This window comes from Marmota monax, unplaced genomic scaffold, assembly GCF_021218885.2.
Source record: "Marmota monax isolate L192 unplaced genomic scaffold, Marmota_monax_Labrador192_F-V1.1 WCK01_AAM20220418_F8-fsc00199, whole genome shotgun sequence".
Classification (NCBI taxonomy): Eukaryota; Metazoa; Chordata; class Mammalia; order Rodentia; family Sciuridae; genus Marmota; species Marmota monax.
In genome coordinates this window covers 600,885-619,021 of record NW_026694340.1, presented here as the reverse complement: position 1 = coordinate 619,021, position 18,137 = coordinate 600,885, and the positions used below count along the sequence as shown (strand labels likewise).

Below are 18,137 nucleotides of genomic sequence, written 5' to 3'. Positions count from 1 at the left end.
ATTTTTTCCCCTAGAGATATGCGCTCTTCAGACAGTTACACAAAGCAGAGACAAAGGAGGGCTGACTGGGGCCAGGCGACTGAGGCGGCAAGAGAATCAGGGAGTGTCCATGCAGGAGAGTGGTGCAGGCTGGGCATGGAGGTGGACACAGGGCAGCTGGGCGCCAGGCTGCTCCTTGGACTGTGAGATGTAACCAGGGGCAAGCCTGGGTTTCCCAGTAAATAGACAAGCAGACGACTTTCCTCAGAACAAAGGCATCAAAGAGCCAAACTGACCAGAAAACACACAGGCAGGGTGGGTCCACCTGAGAGAGTCCTCATGTGAGGCCTGGGGGAATCACTCGGCCTGGATGTCCCCAAATACTCAGCTTCACCTTCCAGACCTAACAGGGATCCGTGATCAGGAAACCAGATATTTTCCCCCAAGCTGTTGATATTTGCCAGCCTGACATATAACTTCTGGACGTCATCGTGAATTCTCCTGGTTTCTTTATATACACTCTAGTAAGAAGTCAGTAATCCAGTGCCCTTTATTATCTGTATCACAGTTAAAAAACTAGGATGTGAATAAAATGAAACAAAAGTCCCTGTGTGTCCCTGAGATGTCACAAAGCTCATACCCAGGATTTCTACCATGGTCTTGCTGGGTGAATTTAGGGAACTATTTATTCTTGTGTTAGATGCAAATCAGCAAGGTTTCTGTACTGATCAGATCTCAGCAGGAAACAGATGCCCCCCCCCCACGCCGCTCCCCACCCCTGACGCCCCAGGTACCAGAGGAGAGTTTAGGCACAGGTTGAGAGAAATCCACAAGGAAAGGTTAGATGCCCTGGAGTCAGCAATAGTGGCAACAGTGGGGGGCTGTGACCATGTCCTCCACCCCAGAGGAGGAGGGAAAGTCTACTGGAGCCCAGAGAGTGGCTGGCAGCAGTTGTGGTTTGGGGGTGAAAACACAGACATTGCTGCTGTGAGGCCCAGCAAGTGAGAAAGCTGGGGGGATAGAGTACCCTAATACCACTTTCCTCCTAGCCTCCAACCTTAGCTAGGATTTTCTTTTTTTTTTTTAAATATATATATATATATATATATATATATATATTTTAGTTTTAGCTGGACATAATATCTTTATTTTTTTTATTTTTATGTGGTGCTGAGAATCGAACCCAATGCCTCATGCATGCTAGGTGAGCGCGCTACCACTTGAGCCACATCCCCAGCCCACCTTAGCTAGGATTTTCAATTGGTCAAACCTAACTGAAGCACGAGGCATGGAGCTGGTTGATGTCATCACCAAGGTCAAGTTTGGGAAGCGTAGGGAAGGGCAGAAAGCATAGGGAAGAGCAGTAGTGGGTGGGGGACAGCAACCAAAGAAAGCCTGGCATAGTGATCTGGCTTAGCAATTCTAAAAGAGGAAGTTAGAAGTTAACCTGCTGTCATGCAGTACCCCAGCACAGATGCACAGGATGGGAGGCAGCCAGAGACAGAGGCAGTCATGGAAAGAGGTGTCAAGCATTCTAGCACTGTGGGGAACTGTGATCAGGGTCCCATCGTGGAGGGACAGTTAAGTTCTACTTAACTTAACCATTGCAAGGTGAACATGTATGTTCATAAGGAGGACTCTGAATCATCAACAAAGGCTAAATGTGGTCACTATACTATCAAACACTGTACTTTTATAGGGCAGGGAAGATTACAACACAGCTTAGAGAGACACATTCATTCAAAAGAAATCCAGCAGAGTGAGGTGTGGTGTTGCACACCTGCCCAGCTCCTGAGGAGGCTGAGACAGGAGGGTCACAAATTTGACGCCAGCCTAGGAAACTTAGGAAAATTCTGCCTCAAAAATAGAAAATAAAATGATCTGGGGATGTAGCTCAGTGGTATAGCCCTTGCCTAGCATGCACGAGGCCCTGGATTAGATCCCAAGAATTGCAAAAACAAACAAATAAAAACAAAAACAAACAAACAAAAAAATAGGTAGAAAAGGGCTTCCAGTTAAACATGCCAATTTATCTATGTGTCCCAGTCCTGTGTCTCTCTTGAAGTGCCACTAAAATGACAGAAAAAAAATCAAATGGTATAAATCCTCAAAGGCAAAGAGAATGGTAAAGGAGACATGAGTAGTTGAGAGATTTCCACAGGCAGGACTGCAGAGGGTCACACAGGCAGAAAGCAAGCTACTTTATGCTCATACACTGGGGGAGCACAGACTGGGGAGAGCAGGGAGTGTGGCTGGTGGGATAAAGTACAGGAGCCAGTTGGGGGTAGGAACCAAGGGAACTGGCTTGAAATCCTCCCTAGGTCCTGCCTACCCAATAAGAGAGACATAAGCTGGTGGGAGGACAGTTGGATATAGGGATGAAAACAGGTGAGGGGAGTACAGTCGCAGACTGATCAGTAGGACTCAATGTCCCACCACCTCACCCTGACCTGACCTAGGAATACATCACCTATGTGGGAGTATGGTAGATTCAAAACATGGCTGCTAATTTTTTTTTTTTTTTTGCCATTTCTCCCATTATGAGGTGGGTCTGTGTCTTCTTCCCTGAATCTGGGCAGGTTTATGACTCTAGTGGAGATGATGTATGTGGCTTCCAAGGCCAGGCCATATAGTGTCACACAGCTTCCATCTCGCTGGCCAGAACACTCACAGTAGAAACCTGAGCTACCGTGTAAGAGGTCCAACAACCAGGCCTCCATGCTAGAAAGGCCACGTGTCAGCAGGCCTTGTGGAGCCCTGCCTTCCAGCTATCCCAGTCTAGTGACAAACCACCTTGGAAGTGGATCCTTCAGCCCCAGCTGTTCCAGCTCACAGCCACCATTCCAGTTGCCCTGGCCACTCCAGCCATCCCAACCTAGTCCTAGACATTGCAGAACAGAGAACAGGGCCCTGGGTCCCTGATCTGCAGCATAATAAGATGGTAGTTGCTTTATGCTACTAAGTTATGGGGTAGTTTGTTATGCAGCAATAGTTAACTGGAGCACGGCATTGGAATGCTTCTCTTGAGAAGCTGAATGACTCCAGAGAGGTGTTGATCCTTTTAGGATGATTTTTGGAATTCAGTAGGATTCCCTGCATGTTTTACTCTAGACAGGGACAAAAAACAGGTTTATGAAGGTAGATCAGGAGCCACAGGGCTGAAGCCACAGGCCCCTCCTCAGATGTGCTAGAGGTCAGCTGCCTGAGCAGCTGAAGGGAGCTGCACACAGTCATCATTGTCTGGAGCTTGGAGAGAGGGGCTTTATGTCACCATATCCTCTACCAGAGGCTCCTGAGCCATGTTGGGTTGGGGAAGGACATACATGCATGCTAAGGCTGAGCATTTCTTCTGAGGGGCATCTCCGTGGGCACCAGCCCACAGAGTGACTTTCCTTTCTTTCTTTTCCTTCACCCATTGCCCTCTCCTCCCTGCCTCTGTCTCAGTCCTCTGGGGCGCTGCCCAGGGGCTATATAGCTGGCATGTCTACGAAAGGCAAATGGACTGCAGGTTTTTCTTTTCTTTTTCCAAACTTTTCACGCTTTAATTAATTTAAAAAGTATATAATACCTCTCTAGAGTCATTCCGCTTCTCATCGTTATATGAGTAGTATGTATTTCTTTCTTTCCTTTTTTATTGGCGCATTACAATTATACTGATACTGAGATTCATTGTCAAGTTCATAATATACATAACATAACTGGGTCAATCTCATTCCCCAGTACCTTTCCTTTCCCTCTAAGTAGTCTTTCTTTCTTTCTCTTTCTCTCTTTATTTCTTTTTTCTTCCTCCCTCCCTTCCTTCCTTCCTCTCTCTCTCTTTCTTTATGATTAAACTCAGGAGTGCAGCGCCACTTCCCCAGCTCTATTTTAATTTTTTTAGTTTGAGACAGGGTCTCAGCAAGTTACTTAGGGCCTCACTGAATTGCTGAGGCTGTCTTCAAACTTGTGATCCTCCTGCCTTAGCCTCCCAAGTCACTGGGATTACAGATGTGCACTACTGTGCCTGGCTAGTAGTATGTATTTCTTGTAGAAAAACAAAACAAAAAAAAATATATTGAAAATCACCCATGATTCTACCAGCTAAACACACACACACACACACACACACACACACACTACTGTTGCCAGGCTTCTACACAGATAAAAAAACTGCGGGTTCATGTCTCATCTGAACACCCTTCTGCTGAGCCCTGCCACAGGTGGGCTGTGCTGCAGGCTTTCAATGTGCTAACTTTACCACATCGTCCCAATTTGGAGGTAGGCATTCTATCCATTTGATAGGCAGGAGACAAACACTTAGGGAAGCTCACGTCTTGCCTCTGTCCCTGGCTGGCTCAAAGATGGGTGGTTCCAACCTCAGGCCGAGTCCAACGCTGCTTTCCTCTAACGCTATGCTCCCTCCCTCACGCCATCTTCACCTGGGTTTCACGTTTTGTAAGTTGGACTGAAATTGAACACAAAATCCGAGGAACCCTATGCTGTAAAGATGCTAGTAAATTTCCTCTCAATCTAGAAGAAAAATGTCTTTGATAGTTAAAGAAAGAAAAGAAAAAAAGCCAGAGAACTCTGTCAAGGCCGGATGAGTTGAGGTCTAAGCAGGAGTTCTGGAGAAATGGAGGGAGGCAAGGAAGGCAGAGCGGGAAGGCTGTCCAGGGGGCCTTCAGTCAGCTGTCCCCAAGGGAAGCACTGCCTCTCCAGGTGCTGTGCGTTGAATGTGGTTTGTCCCCTCTGAAACTCATACTGAATCTGACTGGCACTGCGGCAGTGTTGGGAGGCTGGACCTTTAAGAGGTGAGGAGGTTGTGGAGAGGGTGGGTTTGTTTTGAACCTCTCCCCTCCAGTTTTCTCTTTTGCATGCTTGCTACAGTCCTTTTACTTTCCCACCATGCTATGCCAGGCATGAAGAGCAAGATAAAACCACCTGATCTTGGCTTTCCCAAGCTTCCAGAACTATAAGCCTAAATAAACTGTTTTCCTTTATAAGTTATCCAATCTCAGGTATTCTGTTGTAGCAACAGAAAATGCAGTAAGATAGTGGGTTTAAAGACCTCACTGCTGCTGGGTGTGGTGGCACACACCTGTAATCCCAGCGGTTTGGGAGGCCGAGGCAGGAGGATCACAAGTTCAAAGCTAGCCTCAGTAACTTAGTAAGGCCTTAAGCAATTTAGTGAGACCTTGTCTCCAAATAAAAAATAAAAAAGGGCTCAGAATGTGGTTCAGTGGTGAGCACCCCTGAGTTCAATCCCCGGTACCAAACATGCAGACATAAATAAATAAATACCTCACTACTAACTCTGTCCCCCATCCTCAGGGTTCACATTCTGACTAGGAAGTCCACACTAGTCCCCTAGGTCATTACTTTATCCAGTTGCTGACACTTTCACACCCTGGTCTTCCTTGAATACACTCCAAGGTTTTTAAGTTGGGAAGTTCCCAGCTGGACATGGTCTTATTGTTTTCTTACTGTGATGTTGTTTTCCATCAATAGCTTGCAAACTCTGGCACCTGGAGAAAAAGGGAAAGTTAATGATGGAGACAGAGCACTCAGGGTAGACCTCTGACCCAAGCAAGCCTGGGTGGAAGCTGAGGGATGCAAAGCTTGGCTGTGACAAGTTCTTCAAAAGCTACGAGGTGTGAGCTGGCTGTGTGCTGGCCAAGAGAGACCAGCATGTGGCTTCCACCCAGGGGCATTCTCCTCTGGGAGGGTTTCCTTCTCACCCAGCTTGTTAATCATCCAGAGCTGGCAGAAACCTTAGTGTTCTTTCTATGCTGTCTTAAGGCCTTATATAAACACTAAGTGGTCCCTTCATTCATCTTCATGAATAAAGCTACTCATCAGATATTTATTTGAGCACCTATTAAATGCCAGGCATTGTCCAAGGGCTCTGGAGATACAGCAGTGGCTAAAACAGAAACAAAACAAAACAAAACAAAACAAAAAAACACTTGCTCTCATGGGCCTTGTAGTCTATTGGGGGATGAACAACTAAAAAAATAAATACATTAAATATTTGATAACCAGTGGTGGTAAGTGCTACCGAGAAAAGAATACAGCTTGAGAGAGGGGCTGGCAAGGAGTGTCTGGAAAGAGTGCCAAAACTCTAAGAAGTGTGTCCAGGAAAGGCTGGACATCTGAGAAGGTAAACTGTGAGCAAAGACCTAGAAGAAGTGAGAATATGGACCTTGAGAATTCGTGGGGAAGCAGGTTTCCAGGGGGAGGCAACAGCAAGTACTAAGGCTTGGAGGAGAGAGCCTGCCTGGCACGTTAGAGGCCAGTGAGGAGGGGGAGTGGCCAGGGCAGAGAAGAGGGGAAGGGAAAGGGGAGGAAAGAGAGGCTTCAGGTAGGAAAGAAAGGCCTGGGCTTTGACTCCTAGAGTCACTAGAGGGTTTTATAAGACAAGTGACACAATGTGACTCATGTTTTAAGAGGACCACTCTGGATGCAGTGTTGAGAATGAACTTGGGAGAAGGATGGAACCAGTTAAGGGGCGATCATAGAAATCCTAGGAAGCAACAAGCATGGCCTGGACCAGACAGGCAGCATGCAGGTGCCGAGATGCGGGCAGATTCTAGAAAGTGAAGCCAGCGGGATTTACTGATGGACTGGAAGTGAGGTTAAAAAAAAAAAAAAAAAGAAGAGTGAAGGAGGACTCCAAGGATTTGGGCCTGAGCAAGTGGGAGGATGGAACTGCCGTTTTCTGAACTGTAGATACCTACAGGGTGGGGATGTTATAGGGAGACAGCTAAAGAACTCAGGGTTCTACATTGTTATATTTGAATCTGAAATGTCCCCCAAAAGCTCAGGTGTTGACAGTATGGTCCCCAATGCAGCAAGGTTCAAAGGTGGGGCATTTAGGCAGTGACTGTATCAGTGAGGGCTCTGATCTTATCAGTTGATTGATCCATCAAATAGATCCACAGCTGAATGGATTACTGGGAAGGAGGGACCTTGTTAGAGGAAGCAGGTCACCAGGAGTGTTCCCTACAAGAAGTTTCTTTATTTTATTTATTAATTATGTGATGCTAAGGATCGAATCCAGTCAGTGTCTCACACATGCTAGGCAAGGGCTCTGCCACTGAGCTACAGCCCCAGCCTCTTAGAAGGTTTTCTTCCTGGCTGCCATGAATTGAGCAGTTCACTACCACCCGCTTCTACCATGATGTTCTGCCTCACCTCAGGTTCAATGGAATGGAGCCAGCTGACCATAGACTGAATCCTCGGAAAATGAGAGCCCAAAAGCAGCTTTCCTCCTCTAAGTTGTTCTTGTCAGGTATTTTGGTCACAGTGATGAAAAGCTAACACAGACATGTTACGTGTGAGATGTCTTTTGGACACTTGGCTGGAGATATCCAGGGGAGAGTCTGGAAATGAATATTTGTGAGTGTTCAGCATGTAGCTCTTCGAAGTCAAGATGACCATGATGTAGAATGGAAGTCAGTGGAGAAGCCATCCAAGGACGGCATGCCACTCAACAGCTCAGCAACTCAGTTCGAGAAGTAGTGGCAAGAACATTAGGAGAAGGGATTCCAAGGAGGATGGAGCAATTCACTGAGCAAGTTCCTGCAATACAAGGACAAAGAATTAACAACTGGATTTAGCGTCCTGGAGTTACCAAGATCCTGGTCATGAGAGATTCAGTGGAATGGGTGGGATGAGCACCGGAGGAGTGAGTTCAAGAGAGAAGCTGAAGTCCTGAACTGGGGGACCGAGGTGGATGGCAGCCACAGTAGGGCTGGAAGCAAAGGAGCCAGGGATCATAGGATAAATCAGTTTTCCCTTTACTTTCCTCAAGTGTGAAATGCAGAGCACAAAGCTGGTTCATCCATGATACCCTTAAGTGGGAAGTGCCATTACAATGCTGGGCTAGGCCCCCTGGGTGCCAGGTGTCACCATTTCTGGCGCCTCGAGTCAGATATCCCCCCCCTCCCAGATTGCCATGAAGTAATTCCCATTTTCTCATGTGTAGCTCTGGGATAAATGGCCATAGCTTGGGGCTGCTCAGCAAGTTCTGTTTCTTACAAATTAAGATCTAGCCTTAGTCCCTTCCCTGATAGGAAGTCAGAGTGAGCAAGACAGGCAGGGGCCTCCCCTCAGGAAGCTTGTCTTCTGATGTAGGACGTAAATGATCACCAGGTAGCAGATGAGCAGGCAGGTAATTTCAAATACCAACAAGCACTCTGAAGACACAAAAATGGAGTGAAAGATAGAAAATAAATGCGGATAACCCACCTTCAGTCCGGCTGTGTGGTCAGGCAGACTCTCTGGGGGAATGAGATTTATGACACAGCCTGGACAATGATGCCCAGCTGATTCTCGAGCTGGGCCCTACTCCACTGCTCTCAGGCCTCCCCTGTGGCATTTACAGTATTTACATTCTTGGGACAAGGCCAGGGCCCAGAGTGGCCTTAGGTTCAGAGCCAAAAGGAAATATTCTTTCTCCCTTCTCTCTCTGGTTCACATTGTGGGACTGTTTCTCCACGATTACACAAGGCACACATTTCCACTGAAGACCAGGAAACTACTGAAAACAGAAGAAGGAAAAAACCAAGCAAAACCCCCAGAGTCACATAATTCTACTACTTGGAGACGGCTAACTATAAGTTGCACTTGATATGTACCCTTCCAGATATTTTTCTGTGCATATATAAATTTCTTTTTTAACATATATATTTTTAATTATAGGTGGAAAGAATATCTTTATTTTATTTCCATGCAGTGCTGAGGATTGAACCCAGTGTCTCACACATGTGAGGCGAGCGCTCTACCACTGAGCCACAATCCCAGCCCTATAAATTTCTTTAAAAAAAGGTATATTATGTTTTGTAATCTGAATTTTTGAACACATCTGTTATAAAGCACTCTTCTCAAGTTATTAATTTTCTTCTTCAAGATGATTTTTAATGATTGCACAGTATTTCATTACATATACATTGCTTCTGGTGATTGCTACTATGAGTAAATGCTCCAATAATCTTGTGTCCTTTTTCTTGGGGGGTGGTAGTGGTGGAGGTTGTGAAGCAGATTATTTCCTCCGGGTTGTGGCTTAGTGGCAGAGCACTTGCCTCACACATGTGAGGCACTGGGTTCAAGCCTCAGCACCGCATAAAAATAAATAAATAAATAAATAAATAAATAAATAAATAAATAAAGTCATATATATATAAAGATTGTCTGGTGTTGTATGTCCTTTAAAAAAAATAAAAAGAAAACATCTCTTTCCAGTGATATTTTCCAAGGGGTTTCCAGAGTCAGTCTCTGCCTTCCATGAGTGGCATGTCCTGAGGGAAAGGGAGTTCTGGAGGATGCAGTGGGGAAAGCACAAGCCCTGGAGGCCCCCCGACTTGTTGGCTTTGAGTCCTTGCTCTGACAATTCCAGTTCACCCAAGACAAGTGACCACTCAAGGAAAATAAGCCCACTGCGAGGGACATGGATCTGATTTGTTGACTGTTAGATCTGCAACACTTAGCATGTAGTAAATGTTCAATAAATACAGGTCTCGAGGGAGCCCAAGGCTAAAGGGAAGGAAGGGCAGAAGCTGAGCCCCAAACACGGGGGGCCACTTCCATCCAGACTCATTTAACTCTCTGACATACATTGGTCTTCCCTTTTCTTCCTTATGGGTTTAAGCTGCAGGAAAACCATAGTCCCTCCCATAAACCCAGAGAAATCCAAGGGGATTTCCCACCTCAGCCAGAAACAGTGTCCCTCTGGGGCCCCAGAACAAAGATGGCTCCCCTCCCCTTGGGGGAATTCCCTTGGGAAAGCTCCTCCCTCCATGGAGAAACATCCCAGTGGTCAGGCACTGGACCAACGTGGCTTTGGGTCAGGGCTGCTTGCGGATTGCTGGGCAAACAGAAAGCTCTACAGAAACAGCCTGTCTCCAAACCCAGGATTATTCCCAAATCCTCAAATTCTCCAAGGGGCTGCCAGGCACAGTCTGTGGCCCCATGAGGGGAGTGTAATGAGAGTTCTGGAGTGTGAGGTGGGAAAAGCACCAGCCTAGAAGGCCACCAGACCTGGCTTTGAGTCTAGCTCTGACTCATTCCAGCTTAGCCGGGGCCACCTGTGGAACGAGGGAGGGACACGAGTCTATCTTGGTGGCTGTTAGACCTGAAACACTTAGCACATAGTAAATGTTCAATAAATATGACACCAGGGCAACATGTGGTCCTTTCTGAGCCTGTGTTTGCTTATCTGCAACATGGGGATGGTAACATATCTCATGGGCTTGCTGTGAAGACTAAACTAAATGTGGGTAAGACATACAGGTGCTTAGTGCTCAAGAAATACTAGAGTCCACAGCCCTGGAGGGTTGTTTCTGCCATGCCCCAGGCCCCATGGCACAGAGAGGAAGATTTGCAGTTCCTCCTTATTAGACCGAATTAGTTTGCTTCTATTCCATTTGCTGTCCCCACCCAAACATAGCTGGTATAGCATGTCCAACCTCCTCACCCTACCTGCAGGCTTCAGGGCAGCTGAAGGACGAGAGGCGTGCCTCTGTACAACACTAGGAAGTAAGCAAGGTCATTATCTCCATTCCACAAACAAGGAAACAGCTTTAGGAAGGTGAGGTGGCTTGCCCAAGTCACACAGCAGGGATAGGCAGAACAAGACTTGAGCCTGTGATTCCTGGGCCTGTGCTCTGTTCTAGGTAATTCTCTTGCAAAGGGACTTGGGGGTGAAGAATAAGTGACCAATTGAATGTCCCTACAAAAAAGGTAGGCTGAACTCTAGATGGAAGGTAGTCTTTGGTGAGTCGTCAAAGTACCACTCACATGAGTCCCAGCCCACCTTCCTGTGGAGCTTTATGTGTGCAGCAGCTGTGATGCCTAGGGACCCTGGGTTTAGCTGGGCTGGGATAGGCTGATGGAAAGGGGCAGGAGGCCAGGCTCCATCTACCAATGTGGAGTCCTGTCAGCAAGGAGACTTGGGGACCCTTAGCCCAGGTAAGGTGGCTGCAGGGCACTTGCTCCAGAATTGGCCCAGCTGCAGCTGTGGGGCAAATAGGGCTCCCGACAAGGGCACAAGTGGCTTGAGTTAGTCATTTCTGTGAGCCCAGGACCCACGTGGAACCTGATGTGGTAAAAGTTGAATAAAGGATCCCTGAGTCCCCAGCATCAGGGACCAGTAGCTAGACTTAAGCCAGGGATGTGAAGGGAGGGAACAAGAGGTCAGGTAGGGGGATTTAATGACCAAGAATGACTTCAGTCTCCCTTCCCCCTAAGAAAATGGAATTGTTGGGCTGGAGTTGTAGCTCAGAGGTAGAGCACTCACCTAGCATGCCTGAGGCACTGGGTTCGATCCTCAGCACCACATAAAGTAAAATAAAGACATTGTGTCCATCTATAATTAAAAAATAAATTTTAAAAAAAATGGAATTGTTTCAGGAAGGCATGTCCATGGCTGATTCACCTTTGTCTCTACACCACGCCTAGATTATGTTAGAGAGAACTGATAGTAAGTACAGCTTATTGGTGGTATAACTGGAAGTCAGTTTACAGGATGACAGGTGGTATGGGCTTGCATGCATGGGCCATCAGGGAAAGGGCAAGTCCCACTGGTCTACTGTGTCCTGACTGGGATGGGCCTTTCCCTCACAGAGTGTGGCTCCCTTCCCAGCTGGCCTGTGGCTAAGTCTCCCTTTCTTAGTCTAAGAGAGTCCATTTGGAGGAAACTACTGGTTCTAAGTGATTCCCTAGTGGAAGAAATGGAGTTTGGGTTGTAATGTCCTTTCCTCTGGGAGCTCCCTAGGCCACAAGAAAGAAAAACACAGACCAGTTATCTCCTTATTGAGACTAAAACTGACACTTTTGCCTAAATGGTTGAAGTGACTTTTTCCCATCCCACTTGCCATCTCCACTGCATGCATAGATGGCTACAGATAATCCCAATGCTTCATATTAAAAATACACCTTGATGGGATTCTTGTTTGTCTGTTGGTATAAACTGAGTTGCCTAAGCAGGTGTGCTGCATGGGGTCAGCACAGGCCCAAAGCAGGTGAATTTATCACCTGCTTGTCTGTGTAGCTTTAAGCTTCAGGCCAAGGATGCTCCAAATCCCAGAGTAAGACAACCTTGGAGACCAGGACCTTATGCCACCTTCATCCACCATGGCCCTACGTCTATAGAATCACCTGTAAATTCCTCGAACAGCAGCCAAAGGCCTACTGGCTCTGGCCTACTGTACCCGTCCATTCCTCCTCCATCCTGCACTTCACTCACCTGTGCCTGGGGTGAGGGCCAGTTGCCTAGACCTGCTGGATTTTGCTTAAGCCAGTGGTTCTCAAAATGTAGTCCTCAGACCGAGTTCATGAAAAGTTCAATTTACAGGTCTTTTCATTTATAGCTGGTGCTTTTTTTTTTAAAACCAGCTTAAGCAATCTTTATCTTAATAGCAAGAAGTCCAGTGAATACAGCAATAATGATGAAAATTATTAGTATCAAACATCACAAAGTGAAGGAGAAAGCTTGATGGTGAGTGTGAGAGGCCTGCATGCGATTATGAGGGTGAGTTTACTTGGTGTGACAGGCGAAAGCTGAGCCATATTCCGCAAACACAGGAGCATATGCCCAGTTTGGATCGGATGTCACAGGCTTGTGTGATTGTGTGTGTCACTCGTGTGATCGGATGTCACACGAGATTAGGGAGACCCTGGATAACTGGCTCACAAGATGGACCATGCTTTTTATGGGTGTTAAACTGGGCCCAGGCCCCCAATCCCTGCAAACACCCCACAGTCAGGCCCTGCTTCTCTGTGCCAGAGCCTGCAAAGAGAGCAGTGCTGACACTGGTCCAGCTGGCTCAACAAAGGGGAAATTCTCTCCTCCTTGAGTCACCACACTGACAGTGGGAGTCGCATAGCAAGCGCTGGGCTACAAACGATCTGTATGCTTGTTTCACTATGCCCCATCAGTTCCAAAATCCCCTGTGATGCTTTTACATCAGCACCAGATCCAAAAACTTTCCCCATGTTTCCCCTAGTTCAAAGAGAACAATACACTAGGAATCAAAGCTACATCATCATCAAACTGACTCCCCCCCAAAAAAAGATCCTGAACTCAAGGTTCTCTGAGCTTGCCATCCAGAGTGACAAGGCCCCTCCCTACCTCTTCTGCTGGGGAAGGGGTGGTATCAGGCTTGGGGGCTCCTGTCACTTTGCCAAGAGGACCCCAATCTGCCAGATGGACACAAACTGCTACCTGCTTCTTCTACCTGAAAGCCAGCTCCAGCATCTCCTCGCCCAGCTGCATGCTGGTACATGAAGGTTCAGTGTACAAGTCCTAACACCCCGGCTCCGTGTCACTGCTGACGGAAAGATACCTTTTCTCTAGGACAGGCAGTGACCACAGTTGGCAATGAACACTCACTAATGATATTTTCCACAATTGGTCTTGGGCAAAACCTCTGAGGTGGCACTTGGAGTCCTTGCTCATCCCTGTCCCCTGCCCTTACTACCACCTTTCCCACCTTCCCTCTCACAGGAACTTAGAACTCCGGGGTAGGACCAAAGGGGTTCCTGAAATTCCCAGATGGTCCACACAATTCTGGAAGTTTGTGAATTTTCCTGGGAAAAGGTTCTATCTATTGCATTAGATCCTGGAGGGGTTGTGAAACCTCAAGTAGGCTAAAACCCAGTAGACAAAGCCCTCTTTGAATTGAAGCACATAATTTGGATAAAGTTAATTTACACTAGTGAGTTATATATCTTTAGTTAACTGCATTTCCAAAAACGATATCTGGGGAAGGAGATTATTTAACCAAAACAAATTTCAAATGACAAAACTGATAGCATTAAGCTACTCCCCCAGTACTAAGACTAAGGCCAATGGGGACAGGAGTTGGTGACTAGGATATGCTAAAAGACACAAAAGCATTACTCAGAACCTCAGCTCCAAGGTTTGAGAAACCCTCCAGACCACCAAGGCTGCTAAGACTCTAAGAGAGAAGGGAACGTTCCCCATCAAGGCTTAGGAGCCCAGAACACTATTTTCATCATCATGTTAGGTTGTCAAACGGGAAGAGCCTGCCCGGACACATGCTTCCTCCCCAAAGAGCCAAACCCCCAGGAGACCTATGTCTGCTCCATCCTGGGTCCCTGCTCTCTCATGGTAACAAGACACAGCTGCCCATATGAGGAGCAATCTGGGGCATCCTCCTCCCTCCCTCTATGCCTTCCTCCCACACACACAGCTGGGCGCTTCCTCCCCTGCACTCTCTAGAAGCCAGAGCTCCCCCTCACCCTGCCCCACTCACAGTCAGGAGGAAGTGATTCTGCAAGGCTCCCAGGAACTTCCAGGGCTGGCTCAAGGCACCAGACTGTTAAATAAGTGGGATTTTTTCAATGCTTTCAGAAACTGTTGTTTAAAAGATGTAACCATCCAAACTGTTTATGTAACCCTTGTGAGGTCTCAGCAGATATGGTTCCCTATTCATAAATGTGGCCAGAACTTAAAATAAAAAGAGGGGGTGTCAAAAATCAGAGAGGTTGTCACATTATAGCTGTATGCTTGCGCGACTGACTTCAGTTTTTGCTCTAATTTGAGAAATCTCTTTTTATTCACTTTTCTCTTTTTTGGGTTTCTTTTCCCTTGGTGTCCGCCGCTGTGTATCAGATGCTCCTGACAGTTTCTGGGAACATGAGACATGTCTCCCTGAAATGGAGCCCAGAACTCAGGCTCGAATAAGAATTTTCAGAATGGCTGAAAAATGATAAATGCTGGAATTCATCTAACAGCCTAACAATATCCAATTCTTACTGATATTGCACATCTACACCTTTAGGAGTCTGCCCTGCCTCTGGGTTGTCCTCACAGGAGATGGGCATCATCCTACTTGGTCTGACTCTCAGAGGTTCAATCTCTGGGGCTATGGCAACAGAATCCACAAGGCCCCCATTACCACAAACCCCAATTATAGAGGTACCGCACAGTTCCTGAGGATGATCTTGGTATGAAGGGGGGATATGGGCTTCTTTCTAGAATTATCCGGGGGCCTCCATTATGTAGCACGGGGAATCCAACTACAACCTGGCTCTGACAGGAAAACATCCTCTTTTGTATTAGAAAGCTGTTATTCTTTGGAGTAACATAGTGGTTTGGCCCATGACATTTTTGGTGACAAGGAATCTGATGAGAACTATATCTTGCCACATACCTGATGCAATAGCACCTGGGCGGAAGATTTGTAGCTTCCAAAAATGAGCCTGTGGATCTAGAGATAAGAAGCCCTGGGCTACATCTTCTTTAGACTACAAAGTCTCTTAGAATTCCTATCCACTGCCCAGCTGGCTCCAAAAACCAAGGCCTTGGCCAGAAGTTTCCACCCTATGTTTTTTCCCTGTGGGAGAAGGCAGAGGCACAGGGCCCTCATGCCTGGATGGAGAAACCCTGGGGTTCCCTCTGAGGGAACAGTTTGGAGCAGTGAAGGGGTAGGGAGGTCATGGTCACCCATGCTCTAGCCTCCTTCCACTGAGGGACAGTGGCAAAGGGACATCATCTTAGCACACCGAAAGGAGAGTGGCAAGGCGGGACACGGAGCCAGTGCTGCCTCTCTGTTCTCTCCATAGCTGCTCATCCCCACCAGGTTTTGCTGTCATTCCCCACTGTGCCCACCCCAGAAACTCTTGGCTGCTCCCCATAGGGACATTCTTTAACTGGTGGGCATGGGAAAGAGCAAGAGGAGAAATATCATTGCCACCCTTCCAACTTCCCCCAGCCATTAACCTTCACTCAGACAATGATTACCCATCTGATCTGGAGATCAGTGTGGGTACAATGGCTCTTCTTAGGCCCTAAAGAGAAGGAGTCATGGGCAAGTGCAAAATCTCAACTCATAAAGTGGCTTCAAGTACCCACCTATTGACCTAAGGCAATAGAATGATTACTTAAGCAACAACAACAACAACAACAATAAAAACCACCATCAGCACTCTAGGGTCTTTCCCATTTAGGAAAGAAAATATAAGGAGAGGGAGATATTCTCTAGTCTTAGAACTCTGGCTTGGCTCCATACTGGGTGATCCCCAGCAACAGGAAACACCTTCCCCCTCTCCCTTTCCAAGGTTACAATTAAGGTCCTAGGTGATTCAACAAACATTTATTGACCATTTAAGGCAACCAACCCATTCCAGCAGCTGGAGTTCTGCAACCTTGAGGTTCTTTGGGAATAGCAGGGAAACAGCTCAGTTAGCATTCACTGTGTACCTACACTGTGCCAGGTTTAGGGATTGTAGGGGACAAAACTCTGAAGGAGAAAAAAAAAAAGGAACCAGATACTCCAAACTTTACTAATCAACAAACTGCACAGCAGGAGCAAGGAACTGATTAATTCTGTATGGGGGGATCTGTGACCCAGAGTAGGTTGCAATTCAGTAAGGTCTTGAAAACATTATGAAGCAGGGTACAGTCATGCACACCTCTAATCCCAGCAACTTGGGAGTCTGAGGCAGGAGGATCACAAGTTGAAGGCCAGCCTGGGTAACTTGGAGAGACCCTGTGTCACAATAAAGAATAAAAAGGACTGAGATTGTATAACTCAGTGGTAGAGCAGCCCTGGGTTCAATTCCCAGTACAGGAAGAGAGAGAAGAAGAAGAAAACTCCTTTTTTTTTTTTTTTTGTATAGTTGGAAAGGAGTGGCATTGCAGGCAGAGATAACTGAATGTGCAAAGGTCAGGGTTAGGGGGTGGCATGAACAATTGGTCATGCAGCGTATGGCATGTAGTCAAGCCAATGGCACCAGGGCATGGGGTCTGGGAGCAGGGAAAGAAGAGATAAGGCCAAAAGGCAGACTGCAGTTTATGGCAGCCAACGGACGACACTTGCCATTCAGAGAAACTGATACAAGGAGTACAGGAGCCTAGCAACCTGCAGCTTCAGGAGCTGCGACATCACTCAGGTCAAGGCCACGTTGCCTCCTAGGCAGCTCCCAAGCCAATGGCAGAATATGGCAGGAGGCCTGGGCCAGTTTGTTTCTGCCCAGTGGACTCATCTACTGGGCAGTCTTTGGCCAGAGCTCCCCACTGGGCTTGTTGAGATGTTTCCAGAGTTGCAGCCCAGTCTGAAGTTCTTCCTACCTGATTCTCCTTTCTTCCCTTTCTGTTCCTAGGAGCTAGACAGCGACTTCTGTCTGAAGGCTGCTCTTTTTCTCTGCCTTTATCTTTCATAGGTGTTACCAGCCTCCCCAGGAAACCTCCTGAAGTTCTACTTCTGTTTGCTCTCTGCTTCCCAGATGGTCCCAACTGGCTGAGAAGGAGCTAGGATGAGTGTTAAAAACTTGGCACTGAGAAGCCTTTGAAGTATTTCAAATAAAGCAAATCACAATCAGATCTGAGTTTTATAAAGGTAATTCCAGCAGCAGAGTGAGGAACAAAGAGGTGGGGGAAACAATGGGCAGTGAAAGTCTTGGGGATATGGCTCAGTGGTGGAGCACTTGCCTAAACATGTGCAAGGTTCTGGGTTCAAGCCCTAGATCATGTACACACACACACACACACACACATGGCAGCAAAAGAACCATTTAAAAGGACCTTGCATTTACTTGGTACAAGGTTTTGACTAAGGACAACTGCTGGATGCATGTACAACTTACCATGTATGTTTCCCCATGAACTCAACAATCCCAACTTTAGAAATCTGTTTTATAGAAACACTAGAACAAATGCATAAAAGTGTAACAAGGAAGATATTTTGTTTAGAGCATATATTTATGAATATATGTATAACATAGTGCACACACACATAATTTGTTTATTTTGGAAAACTTGATGTTCACCCATAAGGAAGATGATGAAATAATGGTACATCCATGCAGCAGAATATATACCATGCAACATTTAAAAAGTCTACCGTGGGTTTCTATGTACTGCCATAGAGAAAGATGTACACAATATATTGCTATCTGTAAAAATCAAGCTGTTGAGGCTGCGTGCAGTGGCAAACCTTACTACATTGCTGAGGCTGGTTGCTCAGCTTGGGGGGCTGAGGCAGGGGGATTTCAAGTTCAAAGCCAGCCTCGGCAATTTAGGAGGCCCAAAGCAACTCAGCAAGACCTTGTTTCTAAATAAAAATAAAAATAGGGCTGGGGATGTGGCTCAGTGGTTAAGTGCCCCTGGGTTCAATTCCCAGGACCAAAACAAAACAAAACAAAAGTCAGTTACT

General features: G+C 46.7%; 1 long non-coding RNA gene across 1 annotated transcript; it reads right to left on the bottom strand.

Annotated features, from left to right (window-relative positions):
* Nucleotides 1-1,114: 1,114 nt before the first annotated feature.
* Nucleotides 1,115-18,034, bottom strand: LOC131425060 (uncharacterized). Its single transcript, XR_009228904.1, has 3 exons — nt 8,209-18,034; nt 7,153-7,539; nt 1,115-5,483 (listed from the first exon to the last, which is right to left on the bottom strand). It is a non-coding gene; the product is annotated as an uncharacterized LOC131425060 (long non-coding RNA).
* Nucleotides 18,035-18,137: the final 103 nt, after the last annotated feature.